Source organism: Mustelus asterias, chromosome 10 (assembly GCF_964213995.1).
Source record: "Mustelus asterias chromosome 10, sMusAst1.hap1.1, whole genome shotgun sequence".
NCBI classification, from domain to species: Eukaryota; Metazoa; Chordata; class Chondrichthyes; order Carcharhiniformes; family Triakidae; genus Mustelus; species Mustelus asterias.
Window position 1 is genome coordinate 108,031,338 of NC_135810.1, and position 12,969 is coordinate 108,044,306.

Consider the following 12,969-nt stretch of genomic DNA (forward strand, 5'->3'; position numbering starts at 1 on the left):
GTATACTTGTACACAGAACACTGTGTATACACAATAGCGCCCTCTAACTGAGAGCAGTTGGCTTTCCAGTGAGAATAAACTCCATCCACTCCCCCTCCTGGCGTGAATCGCACTTTGCCTCTTTTTTTGCACTAAGTGGAATAAGATCGTGTCTGACAGCTCGTTGAAAAATTGAGCGCAGTTCTCTCCCGTTTTCACGCTTGTTTGGCACTTAGAATTCTTTTGATAAGATCATGGCCGGAGTTTGCGTATAGAAGGAAGGTAATATAATTGTACTCTGTAGCACTGACATTCACTGGCGTGGTTTGTAAAAGGGGGTGGGGTGGAATTTCGGGTGGGAAATCCGGAGGTTCAGGTTTCCTCTCACACTGTGCACTTTTAACAGTGTGCATCTTGGTTTTCCCTGAGCAGATTCCCCACTTGGAATCCAGCCTGATTAACAGGTTTAGCTCTGTGTTGAGCAGGGAAAACTCTGGAGGATGCTACTGGACAGGAACATGTAGGGCACTACTACTGGGTTAGTGGCCTCTTGACTTTGGATCTTAAGAGCCAAGGATGGGTGGCCACATATCCCAGATCATGGTCACCATAGGTAAGAAGGCAGCTCGCTACCACCTTCTGAAGGGCAACAAGGGATGGGCGATAAATGTTGGCCACCCAGCGACGCCCATGTCCCACAAATGAATTTAAAAAAGGTAAGAAGATAAGCTTAGTGGGCTGGGCAGAAGCACTCCTGCTCCTCTTGGCCCACATGTTATGCTATAAAGACACTTACCTTCCCATGAAGCAGCCCTTGCCTCTGTTTAATTGCTGGGTGTCCCAAGGCTTAAGAAACTCAATTATCCACAGTTAAACCTGGATGACAGGTTAAATCAGAGGCATTCAACCACAGTGTAATATTTAAAGTTCAAGTTAAAGTTTATTTTATTAGTCACAAGTGGGCTGACATTAACACTGCAATGAAGTTACTGTGAAAATTCCCTAGTCGCCACACTCCGGCGCCTGTTCGGGTACACTGAGGGAGAATGTAGCATGGCCAATGCACCTAACCTGCACATCTTTGGACTGTGGGAGGAAACTGGAGCACCCGGAGGAAACCCGCGCAGACACGGGGAGAATGTGCAAACTCCAGACAGACAGTGACCCAAGCCGGGAATCGAACCCGGGTCCTTGGCGTTAATTGATCAATGTTCTTCCCCCCTCTTGGAAACAGGTTAGATGACCCTCACCAACACATACATCCTCTCTATTAAAACAAGAATTGGAGGTTCCTAGGTGTCAGGCTTGAGTTTTTAAAAATATACATATCTTATTGGATCTAAATTGGGTGGCACAGTGTTTAGCGTTGGTGCCTCACAGTGCGAGGGACCTGGGTTCGATTCCCGACTTGGGTCACTATCTGTCCAGAGTCTGCATGTTCTTCCCTTGTCTGCCTGGGTTTCTCTGGGTGCTCTGGTTTCTTCCCACACTCCAAAGATGTGTGGGTTAGGCGGATTGGCAATGCTAAATTGCTCCTTAGTGTCAGGGGAACAAGCTAGGGCAAATACATGGGGTTATGGGGACGGGGCCTGGGTGGGATTGTGGTCAGTGTAAACTCAATGGGCCAAATGGCCTCCTTTTGCACTGTAGGATTCAATGATTCTATAAATCCACCTAATTATGGGATAAAAGCTTCCTCCAAGAACTCTGTTCATAAAACCAAGGATCCCCAGGATTTTATACTCAGCGAAAAAAACTATTTCCTTTGGAAAATGGGAGGGCATCACCTCCAAGGTAGAGCTAGGCTAAGGTGGCATCAGAAAGTACTTCTTTACCAGAGCAGAGTGAAATCTGGAACGGTCTCTCTCTAAGGCTATGAGGTGAGGAACATTTCAAAACTGATGGCATTTTGCGAGGTAAACATATTCTAGAACATGTAACTAAAGCAGCTGGCTGAACAAAGAACAAAGAACAATACAGCGCAGGAACAGGCCCTTCGGCCCTCCAAGCCTGCACCGATCATGTGTTCCTAACTAGACCATCCGTTTGTATCCCTCTAGTCCCAGTCTGTTCATGTGGCTATCTAGATAAGTCTTAAATGATCCCAGTGTGTCTGCCTCAACCACCTTGCTTGGTAGTGCATTCCAGGCCCCCACCACCCTCTGTGTAAAATACGTCCCCCGCATATCTGTATTGAACCTTGCCCCCCTTACCTTGAACTTGTGACCCCTTGTGTTTGTCATTTCTGACCTGGGAAAAAACTGTTCATCCTATCTATGCCCTTCATAATTTTATAAACTTCTATTAGGTCGCCCCTCAACCTCCGTCTATCCAGGGAGAACAACCCTAGTTTACTCAATCTCACCACATAGCTAATACCCTCCATACCAGGCAACATCCTGGTTATAATTTTTTGCACTCTCTCCAAAGCCTTCACGTCTTTCTGGTAGTGTGGCGACCAGAACTGGATGCAGTATTCCAAATGTGGCCAAAGCAACGTTCTATACAACTGCAACATCATATGCCAACTTTTATACTCTATGCCCCGTCCAATAAAGGCAAGCATGCCATATGCCTTCTTCACCACCTTTTCCACCTGTGCTGCCACCTTTAAGGATCTGTGGACTTGCACACCCAGATCCCTCTATGTGTCTATACTCCTGATGGTTCTGCCATTTATTGTCTAGCTCCCCCCTGCATTAGATCTACCAAAATGCATCACTTCGCATTTATCTGGATTAAATTCCATCTGCCATTTCTCTGCCCAATTTTCCAACCTATCTATATCCTGCTGTATTCTCTGACAATGTTCATCACTATCTGCAACTCCAGCAATCTTTGTGTCGTCCGCAAACTTACTAATCAGACCAGCTACATCTTCTTCCAAATCATTTATATATATCACAAACAGCAGAGGTCCCAGTACAGAGCCCTGCAGAACACCACTAGTCATGATGTGGAGATGCCGGCGTTGGACTGGGGTAAGCACAGTAAGAGTTTTAACAACACCAGGTTAAAGTCCAACAGGTTTATTTGGTAGCAAATACCATTAGCTTTCGGAGCGCTGCTCCTTCATCAGATGGAGTGGAAATCTGCTCTCAAACAGGGCACAGAGACACAAAATCAAGTTACAGAAGTTACCAAGTTACTTCGGGTAAGCGTTCTCCAAGGTGGCCTTCACGACACACGACAGCGCAGAGTCGCTGAGCAGAAACTGAGAGCCAAGTTCTGCACACATGAGGACGTCCTAAACCGGGATGTTAGATTTATGTCACACTATCAGTAACCCCCACAGCTTGCCTCCTGGACTTGCTGGCTGTCCTGTCTGGAGACAATACACATCTCTTTAACCTGTGCTTAATGCTTCCTCCACTCACATTGTCTGTATCTTTAAGATCTGGTTGGCTGTAGGGATTCGCATTCTAATCAGTATTCTGTAACTTGATTTTGTGTCTCTGTGCCCTGTTTGAGAGCAGATATCCACTCCATCTGATGAAGGAGCAGCGCTCCAAAAGCTAATGGTATTTGCTACCAAATAAACCTGTTGGACTTTAACCTGGTGTTGTTAAAACTCTTACTGTGAACACCACTAGTCACAGACCTCCAATCAGAAAAAGACCCCTCCACTGCTACCCTCTGTCTTCTATGGCCAAGCCAGTTCTGTACCCATCTAGCTAGTTCACCTTTGATCCCGTGAGATTTAACCTTTTGCACCAGCCTGCCATGATCGACTTTGTCAAATGCTTTACTAAAATCCATGTAGACGACATCCACGGCCCTTCCCTCGTCAATCATTTTTGTCACCTCCTCAAAAATCTCAACCAAATTTGTGAGGCATGACCTCCCTTGTACAAAACCATGTTGTCTATCGCTAATGAGACTATTCAGTTCTAAATGTGTATAGATCCTATCTCTGAGAATCTTCTCCAACAATTTCCCTATCACGGACGTCAAGCTCTCTGGTCTATAAATATCCGGGTTATCCTTGCTACCCTTCTTAAACAACGGGACCACATTTGCTATCCTCCAATCCTCTGGGACCTCACCTGTGTCCAATGAAGAAACAAAGATTTCTGTTCGAGAGCAAAGAGCAAAGAACAAAGAACAATACAGCACAGGAACAGGCCCTTCGGCCCTCCAAGCCTGCACCGATCATGTGTTCCTAACTAGACCATCCGTTTGTATCCCTCTATTACGAGTCTGTTCATGTGGCTATCTAGATAAGTCTTAAATGATCCTAGCGTGTCTGCCTCAACCACCTTGCTTGCTAGTGCATTCCAGGCCCCCACCACCCTCTGTGTAAAATACGTCCTCCACATATCTTTATTGAACCTTGCTCCCCTTACCTTGAATTTGTGACCCCTTGTGTTTGTCATTTCTGACCTGGGAAAAAACTGTTCACCCTATCTATGCCCTTCATAATTTTATAAACTTCTATTAGGTCGCCCCTCAACCTCCGTTTTTCCAGGGAGAACAACCCGAGTTTACTCAATCTCACCTCATAGCTAATACCCTCCATACCAGGCAACATCCTGGTTATAGTTTTTTGCACTCTCTCCAAAGCCTCCACATCCTTCTGGTAGTGTGGCGACCAGAACTGGATGCAGTATTCCAGATGTGGCCTAACCAGTGTTGTATATAACTGCAACATCATATGCCAACTTTAATACTCTATGCCCCATCCAATAAAGGCAAGCATGCCATATGCCTTCTTCACCACCTTTTCCACCTGTGCTGCCACCTTTAAGGATCTGTGGACTTGCACACCCAGATCCCTCTGTGTGTCTATACTCCTGATGGTTCTGCCATTTATTGTATAACTCCCCCCTGCATTAGATCTACCAAAATGCATCACTTTGCATTTATCTGGATTAAATTCCATCTGCCATTTCTCCGCCCAATTTTCCAGCCTGTCTATATCCTGCTGTATTCTCTGACAATGTTCATCACTATTCACAACTCCAGCAATCTTTGTGTCGTCCGCAAACTTACTAATCAGATCAGCTACATCTTCTTCCAAATCATTTATATATATCACAAATAGCAGAGGTCCCAGTACAGAGCCCTGCAGAACACCACTAGTCACAGACTTTCAATCAGAAAAAGACCCCTCCACTGCTACCTTCTGTCTTCTATGGCCAGCAATTTTATCTCTTGTCTTTCTCAGCAATCTAGGACAGATGCCATCTGGCTCTGGGGATTTGTCTACCTTAATGCTTCCTAAAACACCTAACACTTCCTCCCTTGTAATTACGATTTGTTCTAACTGGTCTACACATCCCTCTGAGACACTACCAATCAATGTGTCCCTCTCCTTTGTGAATACTGATGCAAAGTATTCATTTAGGATCTCACCTACTTCCTTGGGTTCTAAGCATAATTCCCCTCCTTTGTTCTTGAGAGGTCCGACTCTTTCTCTGACAACCCTCTTGTTCCTAATGTATGTATAGAATGCCTTAGGATTCTCCTTAATCCTGTCTGCCAACGACATTTCGTGACCCCTTTTTGCCCTTCTAACTCTCTGTTTGAGTTCTTTTCTACTTTCTCTGTATTTCTCCAGTGCTTCATCTGTTTTTAGCTGCCTGGACCTTATGTATGTCTCTTTTTTCTTTCTCTGGTTATCCACGGCTCTCGAATCCTACCTTTCCTGTCCTTCCTCTTTACAGGCACATGCCTGTCCTGCATTCCTATCAACTGCTCCTTAAAAGACTCCCACATGCCTGATGTGGATTTACCCTCGAACAGCCTCTCCCAATCAACAGCCACCAAATCCTGCCTAATCCGGCTGTAGTTAGCCTTCCCCCATTCAGCATCTTACCCATAGGACAACACTCATCCTTTTCCATGACTATCCGAAAGTTTACAGAATTGTGGTCACTGTTCGCCACATGTTCCCCCACTGAAACTTTGATGACCTGACCGGGCTCATTCCCCAGTACTAGGTCCAGTATAGCCCCCTCTCTAGTTGGACGATCAACATATTGTTCCAAAGAACCTTCCTGGACACATTTTACAAATTCCTCCCCGTCCGGACCCCCAGCCCTAAGGGATTTCCAGTCTATATGAGGGAAATTAAAGTCTCCCACTACAACAACCCTATTTTTTCTACACCTGTCCAGAATCTCCTTACATATCCGTTCCTCAACTTCCCGTGGGCTGTTGGGAGGCCTATAGTATACCCCCAGCATAGTGACTGTGCCCCTCCTGTTTCTGAGCTCTACAATTGAGCTGGAATTGAGAGATACTTCGCCCATAATTTAATTCAATGGCAGAACAGCCTCGAAGGGCTGAATGGCCTACTCTTGTACCTATGTTCTGAACACTAATTATCATTTCCATTGATATTGAGCTAAAAATCTATCCCATTGATCTTAGATCAGTCATTGCAATATAATGGCCCTTTAGCCTTCCTTGCTCTGTCACACATATTGGCTGTACTGACTCCAAGTTAGCTGAGGTCACTTCACCAAAAATGCCCATTGTTACACACTTTTGGATTGCTAAATTGTACAAGCTCTAACTGACTGAGCGAGTGGATATACTGCAAAATCTCTGCTAATCTATCAAGACTATTCCTTTTAGCACTGCAATGGTCCTCTCAATGATCGCTGTGGTAGCGGCCAAAATTGATTTCGCATCGACGAATCCGCTCTGAAAATCGGCGTAACGGCGATTTGCATTCGTTAACATACCTTAGTATGTCATTGCGGTGCTCATCAAGTACTATTCTCAAAAACCTTAAAGGAAGCAAGAAGTATATCTTATTTCCTGCAATAAATCTATTCACTTGACTATTTCCCCTGAAGAGTTCAGAGGACAGACTTCCCGAGGATGAAAGCATCGTGACAAGTTCCAGCCGACTTGGCATTCAGATGAGGAGTTCCCTTGCATCTGATCACATTTCATCTGGACATTCAGTAAGTGCTGCCACTTTCTGTTAAGAAAACTGAGTAGGTTCACTCTCGGAGCTCACAGTGCTCCATGCCATGCCATCGATATGTACCTTCCCGCCTGGGGAATCGAGCATCACAATAAACCTGAATAGCCTATCAGACATGCTGAGCTGGAAGAATTCCCCAGATTTTGTACAAAGTTGTGTCAGTTGTCTGATGAATTTATGTCCGTATGCCACCCGTGGTGATTTGCATGCATCCTCCATGACTCCAGCGGTTGATTAGCCTGTGTGTGTGTGAAAGTTGAGTGGTTCTGAGTTGAGTGTAGTTTTCACTTTCACAGCAATGATCAGGCCTGTTTGACAGATGATCCCAGCCACAGCTCTTCATGCAGCCGATAGCGAAACACCTCTATTGCACCTTCGGTGAAGAACACTCGTCTAAAACGGGACGGCACGGTGGCACAGTGGTTAGCACCGCTGCCACACAGTGCAAGGGACCCGGGTTCAATTCCAGCCTCAGGTGATTGTCTGTGTGGAGTTTGCACATTCTCCCCGTTTCTGCGAGGGTTTCCTCTGGGTGATGTGGTTTCCTCCCGCGCTCCAAAGATGTGCAGCTTTGGTGGATTGGCCATGCTAAATTGCCCCTTAGTGTCCCAAAATGTGTAGGTTAGGTGGATTAACCATGGTAACTGTATGGGGTTACGAGGAACAGGTTTAGGTGGGATTGCCCCTTAGTGTCAGGGGGATTAGGTGGGGGTTACAAGGATAAGGCCAGGGTGTGATTGTTGTCAGTCCAGACTCGATGGGCCAAATGGCCTCCTTCTGCAATGTAGGGATTCTATGATTCTATGAAAACACGCTTCTGAAGATTCTGATTCTAAAGAACATTCTTCTTTGCATATTCATCCTCTATGTCATGGAGAGCAAGAGAAAGGCATTGAGATAGAGCAGTGGCCTCCAAACTCCGATCCGGATGCGGCCCGCGGGCCGTAGTTTGGAGACCCCTGAGATAGAGGATCAGCCATGATCACATTGAATGGCAGAGCAGACCAATGGGCCGAATGGCCTAATCCTGCTCCTATTTTCTATATTTCTACATAAATGCTCCTTGTAACAACCCTGCAAATGTTAACGGTGCAGTATAAATACAAAGCTAATGTTTGAAATACTGAGGTCTGTCAAAAACCTAACATTTTAATTGTAACCTCACTTTTCTCTTTACAATTGATGGTATAATATTTCCAGGGTAGATTTGTTTTTAGATTTCAATCCCAGCATTGGTGCTGTGCTTTTTAACTGCACAAAATTATCAGAAGCCTCTTGAGGATTGGTACACTGACGTTCTGCTGTTTTCATTGCACTTTATTCTTGATAGTCATGTTCCTTATTGCATATTAATTCCCATAATCGTTTTGTAGTGATGTGCGTGGAGGACTGTTTCACAACTGCCCAGTGTTACAGTCAGACAGTCAGTTGTCTGGGTCATGACAATACGTATCATCCAATACACGCTCTCATTGTGGCATTGTGCCAAGAAGTAAAGGGATGATCTGAATCATCAGGTTCTGCTGCTCAGTGACCTCTCATGACCTGGGAAAGCGTTAACTTGCACATTAGCGGTGGGTGAGGTGTGGAGGGGTGGGGAGGCGATTCTCCTATCCCGCTGCGCCGATCGAGTAGTGCAGCAGGTCGGGAGACTTGCGCTGGGCGTCCAGGCCTCCACGCGCCTCCCAGATTAGCTTTCGTTGCGTTGATGGATCCACGCTGAAAATCAGCGTAACGGCGATTTGCATTCATTAACATACCTTAGCGGGTCCGCGAGTAGAATCTCCATCCCCGCCAGCATCTCCCCCCAGGCTAGGATTGGCCATGCTACATTGTCCCTTAATGTCCCAAGATGTGCAGTTTAGATGGATTAGCTATGGAAAATGTGTGGGATTATGGGGATAGGGCAGGGGAGAGGGCCTGTGTAGGATAATCTGTCAGAGAGTCAGTGCACGGTCAATGGGCTGAACAGCACTGTAGGGATTTTATGATTCCAAGTGACCATGCACGAAGTGAGCAGACCAGAGTAAATTGTCCCTGATTATTGGTACAGAATGAAGACAGTTTAACAGCATCAGACTGTGTTTTAGCTGATTTGGGAGTGTTTGATGTTGAATCTCAGAGATAATTGTTCCATTCCCCAGCACAGCACCTCTCAACTTTATAAAACAGTAAAACTGAACGCGCAAAAGTTAATTAAAAAATGCAATCGCATATGAAACTGTCTCATTATCAATTAATGTCTTTAGTAAAAAGGTTGCAACACAATCAGATAGTTGCCACAGCAGATACTCCAAGTTTGAAAATGGGGCTTTGGTTTGAGAGGTAACACATTCCCTTAGAGCAACAAATCTACTTCAGAAACACAAGACATTTTGCATCCTCCTTCATAACTGTATCATAATGCTGGCTAAATATGCTTTCCTTCATGAATATTGAACTTGGTGTAACCTCTGCTGCAGGCAGGATGCAGTTTGTGACGAATGTCGGCATTTAGCGGTTCTCTGAGCTGGGATGACACACAGAGTATAAATGGAGTCTACGAGATTGCTAATCACCGTAGCACTCCAGAGTTATTCTCTGCGCTTCCATCAGTGAGCTCAATTGCTGAGGTCTAAATGCCACTTATAGAACAGCTCATTTGTCGTAAATGTCACTTCATTCAAATGAGCACCTTTCATTTATCAGAACTGCTTTATCTCTTTAAGTTCAAAAGATTAACGGAGCCACCCTTTGTGAGCATTACAAAGATGATCAAAGAGGGGGAAAGAGCACTAATGTGATAGCAGGTTTGAATGTAAGATCTAAGGAAAATATAAAAGCAATCTTGCAAATTTATGCTCCCGGCGCAATGCCTTGCCTACTGGGTGTCCACATTTGAGGAATTACTCTTTCAGTGTCTGGGAATTAACTGTTAACAATATTATTGTACAAACATTTAATTCAATCTTATGATATTCCTTTTTCCTCTTGGTAAGAGATTACATTTGCGAAATCTAGGACAGAATTTTCCCATCCAGCCCGCCACGGGAATCATAGCGAGAGGGGGGTGGGGATTGAACATACAAGGTCCGTTGACCTTGGGCTGGATTTTTCGGTCTCCGGGTGGGCGTGGCCAGAAGGTCCCGCCCCCTATAAAGCTAGTTTCTAAGGAAGATGGTTCAGACGATCTCCTCAATGGTGAAGGGTGAGAGAATCCCAGTTTAGTTAGCTCAGCTGAAACCAAGGCCAGGATTCTCCGATCTCACTCGCTCCCGCCACCACTGCAAGCAAGAACAGAGATTTTGGCCAAAACTCCATTCCTTGCAGCGGGACTGGAGAATCCCAGCTGCGGGTGATGTCGGAGAATTTTGGCCCAAGTCTGGAGACATTGGAGTGGATTTTTAACCTGGGACAGTGTAAAACTGGGACAGTGGATCAGCTATCATTTCTTTTAAATTCATTTGTGGGATATGGATGTCGCTAACCAGCCAGCACTTATTGCCCATCCCTTGTTGCCCATGAACTGAGCGGCTTGCTAGGCCATTTCAGGGGCAGTTGAAAGTAAACCACATTGCTCTGGAGTCACATTTAGGCCAGTGGTTAGAGGGTGGCATGGTGGCACAGTGGTTAGCACTGCTGTCTCACAGTGCCAGGGACCCGAGTTCGATTCCAGTCTTGGGTCACAGTCTGTGTGGAGTCTGCACATTCTCCCTGTGTCTGCATGGGTTTCCTGCTGGTGATCCAGTTTCAACCCACACTCCAAAGATGTGCTGGTTAGGTTGATTGTCCATGCTAAAGTGTCCCTCAGTATTAAGGGGTTTAGCAAGGTAAATACATGGGGATTCAGGGATAGGGCCTGGATGGGATTGTTGTCGGTGCAGGTTTGATGGGCCGAATGGCCTCCTTCTGCAATGTAGGGATTCTTTGATACCGGGGAAGGACGTCAGATTTCCTTTTCTAAAGGACATTAGTGAACAAGATGGGTTTTTCCAACAATCGACAATGATTTCATGATCATCGGTAGATTCGTAATACCAGATTTTTTAAAAATTGAATTCAAATTCCACCATCGAACCTGGGTCCCCAGAACATTAGCTGAGTTTCTGGATTATTAATCTACTGATAATACCACGAGGCCGTCGCCTCTCCTATTATCATTATTGTGACAATATTAACAACAACAACAATTTTCATTTATATCCTGCCTTTAACATGATCAAATATCCCAAGGCACTTCATAGGGGTCTTAGCAATACAAACTTTGACTACATAAGGAGATAATGGAGCTTGGTCTTAAGAAGCGTCTTAAAGGAGAAAAGAGAGATGGAGAAGTTTAGTGAGGAAGTTCAAGAACTTAAGGCCCAGACAGCCGAAGACACAGCCACAATGGTGATGTGGTTAAAAGTAGACCAGAGTTGGAGTGGCGCATTCTTCGAGGTTTGTGGGGCTGGAGGAGATCCAAAGACAGGGAGCCGTGAGACCACTTACCAATTTGAAAACAAGAATAAGAGGTTTAAAACCAAAGTATTGCTTTAAATGGGGAGCACAGGGGTGATGGCTAAATGGGACTTGCTGCGAGTTGGGATACGGGCAGCACAGTTTTGGATGACCTCAAGTTGGACTGACCCCAAGATGGAAGATGGGTGCCATCCAGGATGGTGTTCAACTAGTTAATTCTAAAGATAATAAAGACACAGAATCCAATACAAGGGAGCATACGATAAGAGCTAGACAATTCAGGCATGATGTCAGGAAGCCCTTATTCACACAATGAGAAGAGGAAATCTGGAATTCTCCTTCCCCGGAAGAGAATATTCTGAATATTTCAGAACAGTGATCGATAGATGTCTGTTAGGTAAGGGTCTTACGGGATATAACCAAGAAGGTTAATGTTGAAGTACAGACCAGGCATGATTGAACTGAAGGATATTTTAGGCTCAAGGGTCTTGTTACATTTTTCCTATAGTAAAGGAAACAATTTTTTATGAATTAATCACAACACTGACTTCCAATTTATTATTTGGTCTTGAGACGTGAGCATTATTAGCAAGATCAGCATTTATTGGCCATCCCTAATCCTCAACATGGTGGAAGAGAGAAGCCTTCTTGAACTGCTGTAGTCCATGTGTGGTGGAGGTACCCATAGTATTGTTAGGCAGGGAGTTCCAGGATGTTGACTTTTTTTTAGTCATTCATGGCACATGGGCGTCGCTGGCTGGCCAGCACTTATTGCCCATCCTTAGTTGCCCTTGAGAAGGTAGTGGTGAGCTGCCATCTTGAGACATTTCAGTCCACATGCTGTGGGTTGGCCCACAATGCCATTAGGGAGAGAATTCCAGGATTTTGACTCAACAACGGGTGAAGGAACGGCGATATATTTTCAAGTCAGGATGGTGAGTGGCTTGGAGGGGAACTTGCAAGTGGTGTGTTCCCATGTAATTGCAGCCCTTGTCCTTCTATATTTTTTTTAAAGGTTTATTTATTAGTCACAAGTAAGGCTTACATTAACACTGCAATGAAGTTACTGTGAAAATTCCCCTAGCCGCCACAGTCTAATGCCTGTTTGGGTCAATGCACCTAACCAGATGGAAGTGGACGTGGGTTTGGAAGGTGCTCAGTGAAGATGTGGCCATATCGTTCCAAGTCAGGATGATGTGTGGCTTGAAGGGGAATTGCTGGTGATGGTATTAGCTCTGTACAAAGAACAAAGAACAAAGAACAATACAGCACAGGAACAGGCCCTTCGGCCCTCCAAGCCCGCGCCGCTCCCCAGTCCAGGATTGAATCCTGAATCCAGGATCCCCGCCCAATTTTCCAGCCTATCTACGTCCTAATATCCTATCCACCGAGCTGTCCCTCACAGCTACGATGCTTTGTTCATCACAACCTATTAACTCACCCCCACCCCCCCATTCCAGACCATGTGATCTCCAGGGAGAGGCGAAAACCCAGAGTGAAAACCCCAGGGCCAATATGGGGAAAAAAAATCTGGGAAATTCCTCTCCGACCCCCTGTGGCGATCAAAACGAGTCCAGGAGATCACACTGGCCCTGATCAGAAAATGCTTC